Below are 18,413 nucleotides of genomic sequence, written 5' to 3'. Positions count from 1 at the left end.
AGATTAAAAAAGGTGCAGTATAAAAATGGGATAAATGCGAGAATAATTCTTTCGCTCATATCAAGTAGGTTATTGTTGATGCACCCATGCTATTCAACCAAAATTATGGAAAATATTTCCTACTCTATATGTTTGCTTCAGATCCATCAATTGTGGTTGTACTGACTCAAAAGGATATTCAATGAAATGAGTGGCCTATCTCTTTCATGAGTGCTAGTGTACAAGGGCCAAGATTAAATTTTAGATAGGTTAATAAATTTTGCAGTCTGTACATTGGACATAGGCTCTGATTTCAAATTTATTAAACTCTAATGTTAGATATTTTTTTCCTAATTCAATTATTTAGGTCTCTCATGACCAATGTCTATAACTTAATTAAGTATGTCATATGTCAGACATAAAATTATACAATCTTTATGTATAGTGTGCATTTCATTCTAGTACCTTAACATTCATATTATAATTTTGAAGTCTTTTGGTAATCTATTTTTCTTATGAGGAAGCAAAGAAATGAATGTTAATTATTTTTGGTTGAGTTAGAATGTTTTATTGACACATTATTTATCTACCCAAATAGTTATTATGAATGTACTATATACTTAATATACTATATTTCCAACATATTTATTTTATGTCACATATCTATTACTTTTGTTGTGATCATTCTTGTAATATTGATTCATTTTTTTGTTACACATGTATTTATATAAGTATTTATACATACATATAAAAATATTAACAATCTTAATACATAGAAACTGAGATTCAAGGCTCATGTTTTCCTAATTTTTAAACTTCTATACTTTCTCAAGTACTTGCCACTTGAAAGGGACTACATATTAGTCAAAGGGTAACTTGGGTGTCTCAAGTAAAGGAAATTCCATAACCTTGCTAACCCTACTACATATACATAGAATTTACTTATATGAACATATAAGTACATATAAACATAAAATATCCATAAAACATATCTAAAATAATTAATGAGTCATTCACAGATTATTTTGTATGAAATCAATTTCATAGAGCTAATCATCATAGAGTTAACCATTTCCTGGTACAGCCAAATACTTGCATACAATAAATACTTATAGTTACTTTTACTTCATATTCATAATCTCATCACAAAGTAGCCTATAATCAGTACTTACTTATATCTCATAAAAAACAATAGGAGCTGCAATTTTTCTCGAAGAAATGAACTACTATCTCAATAGTTCCCCTTGAACACTGGAGTCCTTTCCCATAAGGTAATAATTAATTTTCACAAAGTCACCTCCTCAAGCCCTTGTTAATGTCCTGCTAAAAATGGGTTGAATACTTATTCACATAGGTCTAGCATCACATATGGCCATGGCCTAATTTTACAATTACTTACTAGGCTCCCATTTCTCAATTCACACTTCGATTAAATTTAGATTCAATAGCCATCACAAGTATAGTTATTCCATCCTTTTCATGAAAAAATATTATTCATGCAACTATACTCATACTCTTAAAAGTTCAACAACATCAAAAGTAATGAACCATAATATATCACAATGTAATTATACTCCTAAATTTAAAAATGAAACATTTAAGGAGTAAGGAGCCACATACAGAGCATCCCAAGCAATTGGAGCCAACTAGACTAGCTGAAGAAAGTCAATTGGAAAACTGAGCATTGCCACCCAACCTAGATCTAACCTCTTCCAGTTCACCCCTGAGCCGAGAGTTCTTGCCATCAACCAACTACCCTTCTTGATATATACAATGGGTATTTAATACCCTCTTTCATGATATGGTTTTCATTAGCAACATCTTGCTTTTATGAATCTTTTTTATCCATTTACTTAGGCTGTTCCCAGAAAAGCTCGCCTTTATCTCCCTGTTGAAGCCCTGAAAATCAGGTCTACAACAAGGGGGATACCCACCAGGTCTGGACCTTGGTTAGCATTTCCTTTTCCATGTGGTATAGTGGGTCTGTCTGGGGATATGGGACCATTTTCCCAATATATGTGTGTGTGTGTGTTGAGAATTGATATTTCTTTCCTAATGATTCCTAAGTAAAATGCTTTCAATTCTAAATCTAATCTAACAACATGCAAATGTATTCTAGTAAATAGAAATATCTAATTCTAAACTAACCCAGGATGTAATCTTTCCGTTATGCAATCTGAAATGATTTCAAATGACATTTGTTAATAAATATCATTCAACTGCTATGAGAAAATAATTCAATAAATATAAACTATTTCATATAAAAAGTTAGATGAAACAGTTGTGAAAAACATATCGCATAGTAAGCTACTCATATACTAAGCATAAATAAATAGCTATCACCATACAAAAGTGCCAAATGATAACTCAAGCATTTAAGCATTCATATATAAATAATTGAACATGAATATCACCATAACACATAAGCAAAAATAGTTAAGAGATAAAAGTACCATTTATAACTAGTTCTACTCATGAGCTCCAGTAATAATGATCTACTTCTTCTTAGTCCAACATCCACTAAGAGTATAGAAGTGCAACATTAGTAGTAGATATTAAACGCATATATCAATAAATCCTGTTCCATTCATTCATTAAAACCTCCTCGGAGGGTGCAAAAGTGCATGTTCTGAGGACAAGTTTTTGATAAATTTCTGGATCCTTCTCTAAATGCATGAGAAGGGTATAAATACTACTAACTAATTCTAAAAATAATTTATTACAAAAATGTAGGATGCGATTTAAATGACCATCCTCATTTCAGGAAAAAATAAAGCAAAATTAAAACTAAAACTGAATCTAAAACTAAAACTACTAACTAACTATTTATGTATCTGTTTCTTGAAATCGCATGCGTTCAGCATTTGCTTGAGGAGAGTTGGCTAGCTGACTTCTGACTTTAGTTGTCCTGCAAAAGCAAAATTTGTAAGAGTTGACGCCATCTTCTCAGCAGAATTGATGACACATTTGAGAGTCATGCACTGGCTATGTGGTTTCATCAAGTACACCAGTAAGAATCCCAATTCAACTTGGTTAACCTTTGGATTGATTTTGCCTTTTCTTGAGCCTTCTGTCTCCAGATTGTTTGTAGATGCTGTACATTTGGTAGATATTTACATACTACTTGATGATATACATAATAAATATCACTGGTTTTGAGTTCCATTTTTACTTTCTGTCTTTAGCACTTTTTCCTACAAATTTCCACGCTTACAGGCGACTGAGCAATTTGAGGCTTCCCATCTCGAGGGGTTTTGCCTAGCGATGCTAATTGTGCATCAGAAACTGCCTTCGTTTCTTAATCGGAGCTTCCTTGGCGTGATTTTCGCCTCTTGCTCGCTTTTTATTAGAGGATATAAAGCTTAAATTTCTTGCAAAGAACGACTTATACGTTCTTGGTTCTAAGCTTTTGAATTCTCTATACATGATATCAACATTATTTAGTACTCATTTAACCATGTCCATATATGGGAGAATTTTTGGCCTCGCCGCTATCCTGTGCAAGAATGAACATGCTAGATCTGTGATAGATGCCTTAGAAGACACGTGTGAGCTTGCAGTAGCGGTGACCTCCATTACCTTGGGATCTTCTTCCTCAAGTATATTTTACATGCCTTCCTAAGTAGTAATACCGGCATCTTTGTTGCAGGTGGAGTCTGTGTACAAGGGAGTCATCTCTTTATCTTCAGAACTGGGAGCTTTACACCTCTTTCCCATAATATATTTAATTCTACTCTATATGCTTCTCAGCTCTTCACTCCTACAGTTTACAAATGAGGTGAGAATGATGATAATAAAAGGTGACAGGAAAGCTTTAAATGTGGAAAACATATAAAATATATCACCTTACATGAATTGGATTCTTGATAATATCAAAACCATATTTCATTAATGATTGCCAACTAACTCATTAATTAACATAAATGCACATAACTGGGCCTTGGATTTATGAAAAAATCTTTCTCAAACAATGGGCCATACAGATCTGCGATAAGGCGATTTTGCGATTTGCTTCACAATATCGTTGATCGCAGTATCGCAGATCGCAATATCGCCATATCGCAAATCGCAGTTCTTTTACTTATGGAAAGCATCCATCAATGTGTTTTCCACGAAATGCGTTTCGCGAGATGTGCCATCGCATTTTGGCATTTTAAGGCACTTCACTGTAGGTGATGTTTAAGGCATGCGATGCGATGAGAGTTTTTCGATGCGTGATTTCACATTTTTAGAATTCTGCTTGTGAGAAGGTATTCATTACCCTTTTTGCAATGCGACGTGCTTTTAAGGAGTGATTTTTTCCTAACTTATTATAAAACTTAAGTTTTTTAGATTTTTGAGGGTATTCTTCTAAGTTTATGATAGTAAGTTTTATTGAAAAAGGAAATACAAGCATTAATCGATTTTTTTGAATTTTTTAATAAAGGTCCCCACTTATTTAGTATTAGTGATAAAACTAAATAAGAAGGGGGGTTGTTGCTGGCCACAACAATTGGTGATTCACTTGGAAGAACCAGTTATCCCTTCTTTTCTTTTGAATTTCCTAAACTTCCAAAACAAAAAATTTTCTAGAAAATTAAACTTTATTATAGAATAATAAAATACATTCTATTTTTCAACCATCAATAATAGTTTGTTTCTTCTATGTGAACTTTGTTTATTTACTTCCTAGAGATTGTTATTGTATCTACATCAGTCACTACTTGGTTTATAAAGATAAAAACAAGGCCTTCTCTGTAAATTAGTTTTAAATATGTTCATTTGTCGTAGGTAGAGCCACCGCTGCCAGCAGGCATTTATAGCCTCGACAGGGTTACCTATTACCCAGCAATGATCCTGTATCCCACTTGGAGAAATATACAATTTTCAAAGAGAAATCCATATCTACACTTATTGCTTTCATTTTCTTTTAATCCTTAAAGAAGAATGCCTTCGTTTGATAGCCAAATTATGACAGTGCCACTCGATTTATAGCTTTGCTGAACAATCTGGCTCGTGATGAGAACCCTTGTCTTTTGATTGCAAAAATCTTGAGTCATTGCCCTGTTGTGGTATGCAGTTTTGGCAAAGTCAGCAAGCTATAATATCTATGATCATGATAAGTCAGCGTGTGATGAGACCTATTATTCTTTAAGTTTAAAGTGTATCATTGGATTATTCCCTGAAGCTTGTGATTCCTTAGGTGGGGAGGAAGTCATTGTTTCCTTAAGAATAGCTCTGGATGACAATGGTAGAGTTTTTGGAAAGAGCTTTTCTACAGAGAATATTTGTTTTGTTATTGATACCTTTCATTGGACTGATATAAACAAATTCCCACTAAAGATTGCTTTTTATCAAAATTTACATGGTTAAAACTAGTATCATATTTCAGGCTTATAGCTCTTTGATTGTATCTTTTAACAATAATGACTAACTTTCTAAATTATTTCTATTTATGCAAGCGGAAAAACAAAATCTAAAAGAAATAATTTTCCTTTATGTGAATTCCAAATGTAACCATTTACAACTGGTTTTATTATGAAAGTAAAGAAAAACTAATCTACAAAAATAAAAGAATGATCTCCTATGGAAAGTATTTTTTGAGGATCTTCCCATTAATAGGTAAAGATTCTCTTTTTCCTGTTAAATCCTATAACATAAAGGTAGATGGGCCTATGATTTTTGTGATTTGGAAAGGGCCAAGCCACATTTGTTGAAACTTCGTATGTTTGCCCTTTTCTTCATGAGCCTTATCCCATTTTAAAACTAGATCCCCTATCTGAAATTATTTTTTGGACATCATGTTTGAGTCAAAAGAAGCTTTTACTAATGCTTGGTGATGAGCGTGAGTTATTTTCTCCTATTCTCTTTGCTCTTCTAACTTAAGGATTTGTAACTGCCTTAGTTGTAAGGAAGAAGTTGGTGTTTCATCAATATATTGAACTAAGGCCAAAGAGAGAATTGCTAGATGAGTTGGAAGAACCACTTCTTTCCCATAAACTAAATTAAAGAGAGAAGTGCCAATAGAGGCTTTCTGCGTTATTCGGTCTACCCATAAAGCATATATTAAAAACTTGTGCCAATTTTTATGACTCCGATCAATGGTTCACTTAATGATTCTGATCAAATTTTTATTCGTAGATTCAGCTAACCCATTCCCCTATGGGTAATAACTGGCAGAGTACTTGAGCTTAAAACCTCTTTTGAGTGCAAATTTAGTCATAGCATTGCCAAAAAAATATGATGCATTATCAAACATTAAAGCAGAGGGTAAACCAAACTTGGTGATTATGAACTGATCTATAAAATAAATGATGTTTTCGGCATTAGCTATCTTGAGAGGAGCTGCTTCTACCCATTTAGTAAAATAATCTGTAGCTATAAGGATACACCTATGCTGTTTAAAAGAGTGAGGAACTATCTCACCTATTATATCCAATCCCCATTGATCAAAAGGTTGTTCAATATTGACTAGTTGCAAAGGTAATGATGGCTTCTTTTGTCTCCTAGCAGTAGTTTGACAAACTTGACACTTTCTTACGTAGCTATGTGCATCTTTGAATAGTGTGGGCCAGTAATAGCCTGTGCAGAGGATTTTATGTGCAGTAGCGTCTCCAGCATAATGTCCCCCTGCTGGTCCATCGTGAAGTTCCTGCAACACCTTATCAGCTTCAGATTTCTCAAGACATCTAAGTAGAACAGAATCATAATTCACCCTAAAAATTAAATCGTTCACGAGCTGATATTGCTTAGCCTTCAACCTTAAAGCTCTTTTCTTTGTATAATCGAGGTTTGAAGGGGCATATCCGTTCTTTAGATAAAATATGATATCAGCGTATAATGAATCAACATCGTTTAGGCTTACCTTATACATTTGTATCTATGTAGATGGTATTTCGGAAATAAGCGATGCTCTAGCCAGCATTTTGCAAAAGCCTTGACCTTTAACAATATTTGCTGGTTTAATCTCAACGTCAAATTCTTGTAATGCGGTCACCCAATTGGCTCTCTTCTCACCTACATCTTTCTGTACTAAAAGATTTCTTCCTGCTGGAAATGGTACTATGATCTTTGTATGGGTTTTAAGCAGAAATGGTCTGAGATATTTTATCGCTTTGAAAACAACAAATGCTTGTTTCTCTACGTCTGAATAATTTAACTCATCCCCCTCATAGATTTGAACTAAAAAAAGTAATTGGGGGTTCTTCCTTGTCTTGATTTGCTTGAGTGAGTATCGCAGCATATGATCTATCAGATGCAAATGTATATGAAATAAAAGGATCAAAAAAATTAGGAGTTGTTAAAGATGGATCTTTAACAATCGCTTGTTTGATTAAGTTAAATGCTTCATATTTGTCTTGGCACCATTTGAAGATTGAGTTCTTTTTAATCATTGCCTGTAAAGGAGATACGATTCTTGAAAAATCTGGAACAAATCTCTTTTCAAAGTTAATCTGGCCAAGGAAAGATTGCATAGCTTTCTTGTTGTGAGGCAAAGGAATTTCGGAAATCTCCTTGATTCTGTCAGGATCAATATGGATTCCAGATTTTGACACTATGAATCCAAGAATTTTTCCTTGACTTAATGAAAAAAAGGACCTTTTTGGGTTAAGTGAAATTCCATACCTTTGACACCGTTGGAAGATCTATTTTAAATCTCTGATATGATTGCCTCGCTTCTTGGAATACATAGTTATATCATCTAGGTACATTACTACCGATTTGTTTACTAGTCCCTTAAATGCGATGTCCATGGCTCTTTGGAATGTGGCACCAGCATTAATGAGACCAAAAGGAATCTTTTGATAGGCATAAGTGCCCCAATTGGTTCTGAATGTGGTCTTTAATTGATCATCGGGATGGACCAAAACTTGGTTATAGCCGGAGAAACCATCTAAGAAGGACATTAATTCTGATCCTGCAACTGCCTGCAATATTTGCTCCATAGGAGGCAAAGGAAAATTATATTTTTGGTAGGCTTTGTTCAGATTTTGAAAGTCAAAGCAAATTCTAATGTCTCCGTTCTTTTTTCTAACGGGAACCATATTGGACACCCATTGAGAATGTCGTACGGGAAAAATGATTTTCGCTTTCACTAGCTTATTAAGCTCAGATTTGATCTAGTTTTCTAAATTAGGATGGATCTTTCTCGGTTTTTGCTGGACAGGTTTTTCATCATTTATCATTGGGATAGTATGTTGGATGATAGAAGTGTCATAAGTCTTAATTTTATCGTAGTTCCAAGAAAAGACACTTTTGTATTGTTCCAAGAGACAAACATACGCTAGTTTTTCTTCAGGAGTTAGGCCAAGGCCTAGGTTGATATTCTGCGGCTTGGTATCAGTTCCTAGATTTACTAATTCACAGTTCAGAGGTGAACTTTGAAGCTTTGAATTGGTAGATTTTGAATCGATCTTTCAAATCATATAGATCTTCTAATTTGACTACTGATTTTGGCATAACATTATTAGTGCTATCTTGTTGCAAATGTTTGTCATGTTGGTCCTCATCAATTATCTGATTAGTATAAAATCCCTCAGAGGTGAGGAAGCTTACAATATCAGGATCATCGTTGAAAATTCTCCAATTTGTAATGTTATCAGGAATCAAGGGTCTAAAGATTAATTCGATTGAAAATCTATCAGGACTAAAGTCTTCTGATGGAATGAGCTTGGAAGCTACGTTTGCCAAGAGGTCAGCACTAGCATTCTGGATTCTAGGAATTGATGAAATATTAAACGCTATAAAATGCTCAGTCAGATCTTATACTAGAGATTGGTAATGCTTTAAATGACCTGATAGACAATGTATAGTATTCCATACCTGTCTGATAACAATTTCAGAATCTCCGAAGTCTTGTAGATATTTGATGTCTAATCTAATTGCTTTGTATAATCCTTGGACTAAAGCCTCATATTCTACAGTATTATTGGTGCAATCAAACTCGAGTGTACAAGTTAGCATAGTTTTGTTTCCTTCTGGGCTAACTAATACGCATCCTACTATCAAAAAATAACTTCCAAAATAAAGATTTATTTATAGGATTATCTATAAAATTAATACATTTAGAACTATCTTTTTGAGAAAAAATTTCTACTTGAGATAAAACAAAATGTTCTAAGTAAGGTGAAGTGTGAGCATTAAAATTTCCTAGGAAAGAATCGACAGAATAGTTGCCAATTATATTATTGTTGTATGCTACCGGTTCATTTCTCCTTCCAATTCTGTTACTATGTATTTCTAATGTCTTTCTCACTCAACCATTATCTGATTTGGATTACCATTGTAAGGGAGCCACATGTGCGACCAATCGGTTGCAAAGTGTCCATGAAGCTTTTCTGACCAATCCCTGCTAAGAATTAGGCCATATAATTCTGGAATGTCTGCAACTAAAATATCGATAACTTGACATACCTTTGGATTAGATGACAGCCTTATGGTAACCTGATTTAATTCGCCGATCACTTCAACTTGCGACTGATCCAACTGCACTATGTGCACAGCAGATTTTTGAGGTTGAACGTTCAACTTTGAACAAATTGATTTAGGTAAGATGTTGGATGAAGTTCCTGAATCCACTAAACAATTATGCAAATTTTTATTGAAAATTTCATAAGTAAGAAGAAATGGTGGAGTATGAGATCTTGACCTTCCTCCAATTAGAGCGATGTCATTTGGGTCAACTTTGTTAATCGCAGTATTTGGAGGTCTTCCCATCTCATGGGAATCTTGCGAGATTACAGCGGCGGGCAGAGGTGCAATTGGTACTACCTGTAATTCTTTCAAAAGGAGCTTTTGCTGATGTTTTAAGTTGCTAAATTCATAAAAAGTGATGTTAGCCCTAGTCTTCTTCATGTCTTCTATGATGTTATACTCCATTTCATCCGAAACAATCAATGTTTTAGATGGAGTTGGTGAATCTGTTTGGACTGGGCTTGTTTGAGTCGCTTTAGAGGTTGTTTTCTTGGATGCGACTTTATCCTTAGGCATTGAGCTTGCGCTCTTTAGCTTAGGAGTTGGTTGAGGAGAATCAAGTTGATTTCTACTTCAAGTATTAACTGGTAATGCCTCTTGATCCTCTTCATCGGGGAGGATGAAATCCCACATACCTTGTAATTCTACAACTTCTTCTTCATTGGTAGGTTCTTTGGTAGCAATTTCCTCTTCTTCCTCTTCTGATTCAGCACTTGTAATAGCGTCAGGAGGCTTCGAATCTGTCAAGGGATTTCTTCTATAAGGCTTGTAAGGCTTTTTAGAAGAAGTCTCTGCTACTTGTTTCTTTATATCAACCATTTCGTTAGACATGGTCTTCAAAACTCTTTGCAATCCTTCTAAATCAAATGGGTCTTTGGGCTGTTTTTTCTTTGGATCTTCTTTGAAAGAAACCTTTTTAGATTTGTGTTCTTCAATGGCGTTTTTCTTTTCTAGAGCTATGATATGTTTCTCTACCGCTATTGCTTCCTTCATATTGTTAGCTAAAGTTGTTTTGTTAGCTCTATCCGTAAAGATTGCTATGTTTGATGGTAAAGCGGAGATGTACCATTCACTTCACACTTCTTCTCTTGCTTTAGAAGCAGTAGGAATTTTTTCAATAGTTTATTAAAACGTGAGTTAAAATCTTTAATAGGTTCCTTTTACTCAACTCTAAGGTTAGACAGGTCATTGATTAACGTCGTAGTGGACCTCTCATCACCAAACTTACTCAATAATTGTTCTTGGAAGATCTCTCAACTAGTAATAGACCTAGATGGTAATGAGAAATACCATGATCTAGCTGCTCCTTGCAATGTGTAAGGGAAAAGTAGAACGACAGTGTCTTCATGAGTGACCTCATTGAGATTTATGGATAACATAAAATTATTTATGTGTTCTTCTGCTAGCATGCCTGCATCAAGATTAAACTTAGGAAACCATTTTTCAGGATGGGCCGGTATTTGACTCAAGGGCGCAGGCATTAAGACTACCCCTGGGTTATTCCATGGCATTTGGGCCATCGTTGAACTGCTAATAGAGGAAAGTGCAGAAGATGATCCCTGCGGTTGGGAAGATGAGGATATTACAGTTCTAAATGTTTGAGAAGGAGATGTTGAAGTTCCAGTGGTCTGATGGATGATAATTTGAAGTGGAGGAGTGGATGGTTGACTTCACAGTGGGGAAGTTGAGATAGATGATGATGACGAAAGACTCTCACTATCAGACCCTTTAGGTTATTTACTTGCTCTCTTCCTTGTAGGTAGAGGTAACTCAGTTGGCTCAATACCAAAATTTTAGCTCTTTAATCTAGTGAGAGGATGAGCAGGATTATATTACGAAGTCACATTGCCTTGAGATTTACCAGATTTTTGAGGAGATATTGAAAATCGCTGAAGTTTATGAATCAAAGATTCAACTTCAGGAGGTTCAATAGTAGATTTCTCTTAAATGTCAGGGTTTATGGTAGTGGTTTTTGTTCTTTCGACTTCTTGCTCAAGATTTAAAGATTTTAAGTGCAATGGAGAAGTCGGTGGAGATGGTGAGGGTGATTTACTCTTAGAATGGTATTTAGATTTAAACTTACTTGCCATTCACAGTTTGGGCCCTCCTTCTAGTGCCAAATATGTTGAAGCTCTGAAAATCGGGTCTACAACAAGGGGGATACCCACCCGGTCCAGACCTTGGTTAGTAGCTCCTTTTCTGTTTGGTATAGTGGGTCCGACTGGGGATATGGGACCAGTTTCCCAATATATGTGTGTGTGTGTTGAGAATTTATATTTCTTTCCTAATGATTCCTAAGTAAAATGCTTCCTATTCTAAATCTAATCTAACAACATGCAATTGTATTCTAGTAAACAAAAATATCTAATTCTAAACCAACCCGGGATGTAATCTTTCCGTTATGCGATCTAAAATGATTTCAAATGACAGTTGGTAATAAAGATCATTCAACTGCTATGAGAAAAGAATTCAATAAAGATAAACCATTTCATATAAAAAGTTAGATGAAATAGTTGTGAAAAACATATCGCATAGTAAGCTACTCATATACTAAGCATAAATAAATAGCTATCACTGTACAAAAGTGCCAAATGATAAATAAAGCATTTAAGCATTCATATATAAATAACTGAACATGAATATCACCATAAAACATAAGCAGAAACAGTTAACAAATAAAAGTACCATTTATAACTAGTTTTACTCATGAGCTCCAGTAATAATGATCTATTTCTTCTTAATCCAACATCCACTAAGAGTACAGAAGTGCAACATTAGTAGTAGATATTAAATGCAGATATCAATAAATCCTATTCCATTCATTCATCAAAACCTCCTCGGAGGGTGCAAAAGTGCATGTTCTAAGGACAAGTTTTTGATAAATTTATGGAGCCTTCTCTAAATGCCTGAGAAGGGTTTAAATACTACTAACTAATTCTAAAAATAATTTATTACAAAAATGTAGGATGCAGTTTAAATGACCGTCCTCATTTTAGGCAAAAATAAAGCAAAATTAAAACTAAAAATACTAACTAACTATTTATGTATCTGTTCCTTGAAATCGCATGCGTTCAGCATTTGCTTGAGGAGAGTCGGTTGGTTGAATTTTGACTTTAGCTATCCTGTAAAAATGGAATCTGCAAGAGCTGGCGCCATCTTCTCGGTAGAATTGATGACACATTTGAGAGTCATGCACTGGCTATGTAGTTTTACCAAGTACACCCAGTAAGAATCCCAATTCAACTTGGTTAACCTTTGGATTGATTCTACCTTTTCTTGAGCCTTCTATCTCCAGATTGTCTGTAGATGTTGTACATTTGGTAGATATTTACATACCACTTGATGATATACCTGATAAATATCACTGGTTTTGACTTCCATTTTTACTTTCCGTCTTTAGCACTTTTTCCTACAAATTTCCGTGCTTACAGGCAACTGAGCAATTTGAGGCTTCCCATCTCGAGGGGTTTTTCCTAGCGATGCATCGGAAACTACCTCCATTTCTTAACTTGGGCTTCCTTGGTGCGATTTTCACCTCTTGCGTGCTTTTTATTAGAGGATATAAAGCTTAAATTTCGTGGAAAGAATGACTTATACCTTCTTGGTTCTAAGCTTCTGAATTCTCTATACATGATATCAGTGTTATTTAGTACTCATTTAACCATGTCCGTATACTGGAGAATTTTGGGCCTCTCCACTATCTTATGCAAGAATGAACATGCTAGATCTGTGATAGACACCTCAGAAGACCCATGTGAGCCTGCAGTAGCGGTGACCTCCATTACCTTAGGATCTTCTTCCTCAAGTAAATTATACATGCCTTCCCAAGTAGTAATACCAGAATCTTTGTTGCAGGTGGTGTCTGTGTACAAGGGAGTCATCTCTTTATCTTCAGAACTGGGAGCTTTACTCTTCTTTCCCATAATATCTTGAACTCTGGTTTGTATACTTCTCAGCTCTTCGCTCCTGTAGTTTACAAATGAGGTGAGAACAATGATAAGAAAAGGTGACGGGAAAGCTTTAAATGTGGAAAACATATAAAATATATCACCTTACGTGAACTGGCTCCTTGATAAGATCAAAACCATATTTCATTAATGATTGCCAACTAACTCATTAATTAACATAAATGCGCATAACTGGGCCTTGGTTTTATGAAAAAATCTTTCTCGAACAACGGGCCATACAGATCTGCGATAAGACGATCTTGTGATTTGCTTCACAATATCACAGATCGCAGTATTGCAGATCACAATATCCCAATATCGCAATATCGCCATATCGCAAATCGCAGTTCTTTTACGTGTGGCAAGCATTCGTCAATGTGTTTTCTGTTAAATGCGATTCGCCAGATGCTCCATCGCATTTCGACGTTTTAAGGCACTTCACCGTAGGTGATGTTTAAGGCATGCGATGCGATGAGAGTTTTTCGATGTGTGATTTCGCATCGCAATTTCGCATTTTTAGAATTCCGCTTGTGGGAAGGTATTCATTACCCTTTTTGCGATGCAACGTGCTTTTAAGGAGTGATTTTTTTTCCTAACTTATTATAAAACTTAAAGTTTTTATATTTTTGAGGGTGTTCTTCTAAGTTTATGATAGTAAGTTTTATTGAAAAAGGAAATACAAGCATTAATCGATTTTTTTGAATTTTTGAATGAGGGTCCCCACTTATTTAGTATTAGTGACAAAACTAAATAAGAAGGGGAGTTGTTGCAGGCCACAACACTCCCGTGAGGATTTTCATCATAAAATCTTGCCTTTATCTCCCACAAAGCTTTTATGTTTTTTCTTAACTTAGAATATTTCTCTAGCTAAGTAGCTTAATGGATATTTATATCCAAATGCATTAAGCTTATCTAGATTTGGATATAGAAGTCTTATCATGAAATAATTATCCATTCTCATTCACCAATAGGATTTGGCAAGAATATCATCTCTTGGTGTCTCTCTTTTCCAAGTGATTAAATTATTTTATTTAATAATAAAGTATTTACTTTCATTGTTACATATCAGAACTAACTTTTCTTAGCTTAAGTCAATAGAGAGTTACATACAATGGAGGGGCATTACATACTACCCACCTCAAATTTACACCGTCCTTGGTGTGTTACTGCATCTTACAATTTATTTCCTTATTCACAGATAGTTGTTTCTAAATTTTCAGGTTCCCATGGCCTTTCCACCTAAATCATATCTTCTGATACATTGGTTAGAAATGAGTTATACCAATAATCACCTTCCATCGCTACTTATACATTTGTTTCAATCAATTTGGTGAGAGATTTTCAAATGCAGAAACTCAATTTTGTTTGTTACATAAGAAACCATGGGTTAGCTATGATTCCTCAGTTTCAATCTTATTTAAATAATAGGAATAAATGAATGTTCCTCTAATGCATTTGTGTTCTTTCCAAACACTTGCTTCATGTCATTTCCCTCCATTAGTCACAAGAAGTGAAACTAGCACATTTGACAAATCAACATGTATAAAATATCATAATAGGTTAGCTCACAGATAGCCATCAAAATCATAACCCATATTTAGCCATCTTAAATCAATATCATATGTCATATGTATACTATGACTGAAACAAAATACTAATACTTACCCTTAGTTTCCACCTTTCTCTTGCCTTTGTATGCATTTTAGATTGGTTGCCACACTAGACAATCATCCAATGACTTCTCCTCGACCATGTGCACCTACACATGGTGTGCATGACACACATACCGCTATACATGTTGTATATCATCCTGCACTTCATGCATCCAATCAAATTTCATATGTACCATTTGTAGAAAGTACCACATATACACGTGTACCCAATACCAAATACCCATAGAATCACCTACATAACATATACTTCATCAACATGTTTTCAACCATGTTAGTATTATGTTAAAAAATTCTGAAATTTTTCATTCACACTACTTTTAGGTAAGTCCAATAAAACCATGTTTGGTTTTTCGATTGGAGAAGAAGGAATTCATGGACATGTTCAAATTTTGCAACTAGGGCATGACTAAAATTCTTTTATGTCAAAGTATTCAAATGCTTTTATTTAGCTAATATTTTTCATGTATATTGTGGTTGAAGGGAATTTTCAACAAATGATAACATATATGCATAATACAACATTACAAAACCCATAACTTTGAGTTTTGGGATTGAATATATCCCATACACAAGGTCTTAATAACAGCAGAATATGACCTCTGCTTAATCATAAAGCAAAATATTGGCTATGATAGTTAATCTAGTACGGACTCCAATGTTATTTTTTGAAGTTTAATAACCATCTTAACCTTGTCTTTAGCTAAGAAAACAATTGTTTGGTACTCAAAAGTACTCCACACATAACCTAGTTATGCCATCTTCTTTCCTAGTTGCTCCTTTTTAATCCAAAGCTAGTTTAACAATAAGCATGTATGTACCCACATCTATGCATAATTCATAAGTGAAAGTTACAATGTTCTCCATTCCACACCCTTCAAGGTTTCAGGGATTATGTGTACTAGGGTGTGAACCTAGGTCATTTACATGTTTACACCTCACCTTATGCATTAAATGACCCTTGGAAGATTGAGAATATAACCTATTTATCCATTATCAAATTCTTTTATGCAATACTTGTTACACTGTCTTATTCGGAACTAGAAAACACTATTAATGCAATTTAACAGGTTTGATAGGAAATATGCATCTCAAATTGTACAATTGTCAATTTGTTTGAATAGTTTGCTAGATATCATTTTATCAAACTAAATATCTTTGTACACCACATCCTTGTTTACCAGTACCACTTAGCCATCCAATATGGTTAAAGCATCCTAATGATTTAACAATGAGTTGTTGCATGATTGATTATTCTCTCTCTTCTAGAACCTTTTGTATGTCACACATTATGTGATGCATGTATTATTTTATTAGTATCATAAGATCCTTAGATCTTCATAAGTTGTATTAATGCGAAACCTTTTGGATTTATCGACAATTTATCTATTAATTAAGAGAATCATGTTCTAAATCTCGTGTACAATATTTGTTATTCATTAGGCTGCTCTGAATTGATTTATTTCTAATTCAAGTGCATTCAGCACCACTACATCAAATTTGTTTATCATTTCATAAAGCATGTATACTTTGTTTATATAGAGTAGAAACACGTAGTTCATTTTAATCTTATCACTTCCCACAAGAAGTACATTTGCAAGATCTACAATGCCTCTGCAGATATGAAAGGTTCCTATTTGTGAGATATTAACAGAACCCCGCCTATATCTAGATGGATATGTCCATTAAGGTACATATTAAGTTGCAAAATTTCACCCATTAAAATTTGAATGAATTGTTGGAAAGGTGCCCTTAAACTTAATACTCTCTTTCTGTTATTAACTGAAAAGTGGTAGCAGCTTGTTTCACACTCCCATTATGTATTCACTCTAGATGTACTATTGGTGTGAGTCCCATTGACCTCCTTATTGGATTCATAATTTATTAATGTATGATTTCTTTTCTAACATGCATAAAATGAGTTTTATCGCATTTGTGCACTTCGTTCACAACTTTGGCCCTAGTTCCATCTACATTGGAATATAATTTGTGCCTTGTATCTACTTTAGTTATAATTATTGAGATATTTATTTACTCAAACAAAACCTCTAGGTTCCAAACTATGCATGTAAAATTAAATACGCATATTTTTATTGAACATTTGAATAATAACCTGGTAAGGTTTAGCTTCCTCCAATAGTGTATATTTGGAAAAAATTTCCTACTAAGGGTGAATTAAATGATTCATCCATTGCCAAAACGATATCATAAATGAATTTCATTATTACATGTAGATGTACCAATCAACACAACAATATTAAATCTAAAGAACATAATAAAATTACATAGTCTCATACTTCATAAAAGGATCTATCTTTCATGAGTACAATCTTCGAAATTTGTTCAAGGATGGAACCCATAAACTTTTTTTAATGTTCATCGTATGTTATGAACTTATTTCCTGAAGATTTATATAGTTTCCATTTAAATAATTTTATTTTAATATTTCCTCATTTTGAGCATGACCTACGGAAAGAGCACTTGTCATTTCATCTATTTTTGTTTGTCAGTTACCTCCTAAGAGTTTAACATTTCTTCCCTTAAGATCTCTTATAAGTATAACATTTTATTCCATTAAGTTATGTCCTTGACTGAACTATCCTTACTAGCATTAGTTTGAATTTCATCAAGCTATGTCTTTGCGTGGCAATAATACCACTCTTATATTAAATTTTAATATGATTAGAATAATATGTTTTCTGTATCACTAAAATTTATCATCCCACTTTTGATGTAATAACCATACTTTACAATTATTACAGTTTGTTCATTCCTCTCGTTCTACTATGAACATCTAAAACTATGTAACCATATTGAAGCAATTTTAAATCATGGTATAGAGTTGTTAATGGTGCTGAACCCACCAACATGTTAGGGGATCTCCATGGTAAGAAGTCCCAATTAGACCTTAGACTGTTTGGTGTAGGAGTCCCAAAAATGGGTTGCACAGTAATGCCTTGACCGCGGTTTCGCACAAAGGCAAGTAAGATGTCCCTGTTGGTAGCAAGGGTGTGATAATTGTGGTAAGACAAGGAAGGTACATGAATAGTTCTAACACACGGAGAGTGGGGTGAGTGAACCCCTTGGAAACCTGTGATAGCACACAGCTTGGAAGGGAGCACACGAGTGAAGATGCATCAAAAACTAGAAAGAAAGTTTTCTAATAATCCAAAGCAATGGTTAAACTACTCAACACATTTCAGTAAGATTCATACATACTTATACAGAATATTCCATACATGCATGTGTAAGCAAATAGATACATATACCATTTAGAGTAAACAAGATTACTGGAATACAATATGACATATGCATGAAACGTATTGGCTCTGTTGTATTAAGAAGTGTAAGTTCCAATAATACA

This window comes from Pinus tabuliformis, chromosome 3_2 (assembly GCF_031772625.1).
Source record: "Pinus tabuliformis cultivar Carrire ecotype Pingquan chromosome 3_2, CPIR1, whole genome shotgun sequence".
NCBI classification, from domain to species: domain Eukaryota; kingdom Viridiplantae; phylum Streptophyta; class Pinopsida; order Pinales; family Pinaceae; genus Pinus; species Pinus tabuliformis.
Note: the sequence above shows the minus strand (reverse complement) of the source record.